This window comes from Mandrillus leucophaeus, unplaced genomic scaffold (genome assembly GCF_000951045.1).
Source record: "Mandrillus leucophaeus isolate KB7577 unplaced genomic scaffold, Mleu.le_1.0 Scaffold196, whole genome shotgun sequence".
Taxonomy (NCBI): Eukaryota; Metazoa; Chordata; class Mammalia; order Primates; family Cercopithecidae; genus Mandrillus; species Mandrillus leucophaeus.
This window is the reverse complement of record NW_012101987.1, coordinates 3088285-3090045: the sequence shown is the minus strand read 5'-3', so window position 1 is coordinate 3090045 and position 1761 is coordinate 3088285. Positions and strand designations below refer to the sequence as shown.

The following is a 1761-nucleotide window of genomic DNA, read 5'->3' as shown; positions in this document are numbered from 1 at the left end:
TATTTTTTAGTAGAGACGGGGTTTCACCAGGTTAGTCAGGATGGTCTCGATCTCCTGACCTCGTGATCTGCCCGACTCAGCCTCCCAAAGTGCTGGGATTACAGGCTTGAGCCACCGCGCCTGGCTTTTTTTTTTTTTTTTTTAAGTACAGATGGAGTTTCACCATGTTGGTCAGGTTGGTCTCAAACTTGTGACCTCAAGTGATCCACCAGCCTCAGCCTCCCAAAGTGCTGGAATTACAGGCGTGAACCACCACGCCTGGTTTATTTTTGGTTCTTCTTAATAGTAAGAACTTGCTACACCTGTTTTCTGTGTGTGGAACTGCAGCCTCTCTGCTGCTGTAACATTTGGCTTTGGTCTCAGCAGACTTAAACTGTCATTCCAAAGTATACCAGTTGCTTTCAGCACTATATGTCACAGGAGACAGAAACCAGTGTCTAGACAGGACCCTAGAAGCAAGTAATAAAGATGTATGTGCCAGTATTTTAATTGTCTTTTAAAGAAGAAACCAAACCTTGGCAGTTTACTTCGAAAGGCACAGTTATGTTGGGGAGCAGGAAGAGCTGTGTTGGGTAAATGTAACAGACTTTTCTTTTTCTTCTATGTCACTCTCTATGTTGTGCTCAGCTGGGGCACTTCACACATGTAACTTATTTATACATTTTCCTCAGATGTATTTTTGTTGTATGTTTTTGTTACATTTACATGTCCATAAAAAATTAGGGTCTTTGGGCCAGGCATGGTGGCCAGTGCGCCAAAGTGCGGTAATCCCAGCACTTTGGGAGGCTGAAGTGGACGCATCAAGACCAGACTGGCTAACATGGCGAAACCCCATCTCTACTAAAAATACAAAAATTGGCTGGGCATGGTGGCGCGTGCCTGTAATCCCAGCTACTTTGGAGACTGGAGCAGGAGAACAGCTTGAGCCTGGGAGACAGAGGTTGCAGTGAGCCGAGATCATGCCATTGCACTCCATCCTGGGCTACAGAATGAGACTCCGTCTCAAAAAAAAAAAAAATTAGGGCCTTTGTTCTTTTGCTTTGCCATCTTGTTTATGTAGTTTGTATAATTTTATGGGTTACATTTGTAAAGCATATTCATCTGAGTCTAGTAAATGGAGTAATTTGTTATTTTTATTTCTTTCAGTTATATATTCTCATTTTGCCCAAGACCTTTGGCCAGAGCAGGGCATAAAAGATTCTTTCCAAGAAGTCATATTGAGAAGATATGGAAAATGTGGACATGAAGATTTACAGTTAAGAACAGACTGTAAAAGTGTGGATGAGTGTAATCTGCACAAAGAATGTTATAATGAACTAAACCAGTGTTTGACAACTACCCAGAGTGAAATATTTCAATGTGATAAATATGTGAACGTCTTTTATACATTTTCAAATTCAAATATACATAAGATAAGACATACAGGAAAGAAGCCTTTCAAATGTAAAAAATGTGACAAATCGTTTTGCATGCTTTTACACCTAACTCAACATAAAAGAATTCATATTAGGGAAAATTCTTACCAATGTGAAGAATGTGGTAAAGTCTTTAACTGGTTTTCAACTCTTACTAGACACAGAAGAATTCATACTGGAGAGAAACCCTACAAATGTGAAGAATGTGGCAAAGCTTTTAAGCAGTCCTCAACCCTTACTACACATAAGATAATTCATACTGGAGAGAAACCCTACAGATGTGAAGAATGTGGCAAAACCTTTAACCGGTCTTCACACCTTACTACACATAAAAGAATTCATACTG

The 1761-nt window shown here is 39.9% G+C and overlaps 1 pseudogene across 1 annotated transcript in view; it reads left to right on the top strand.

Moving 5' to 3' along the window:
* LOC105538626 overlaps positions 1 to 1761 on the top strand; it is a 146485-nt pseudogene that overhangs the window by 33796 nt on the left and 110928 nt on the right. Inside the window, exon 5 of the transcript XR_001005938.1 lies at positions 1147 to 1745. The product of XR_001005938.1 is annotated as a zinc finger protein 430-like (transcript). The remainder of the gene's footprint in view (positions 1 to 1146; positions 1746 to 1761) is intronic.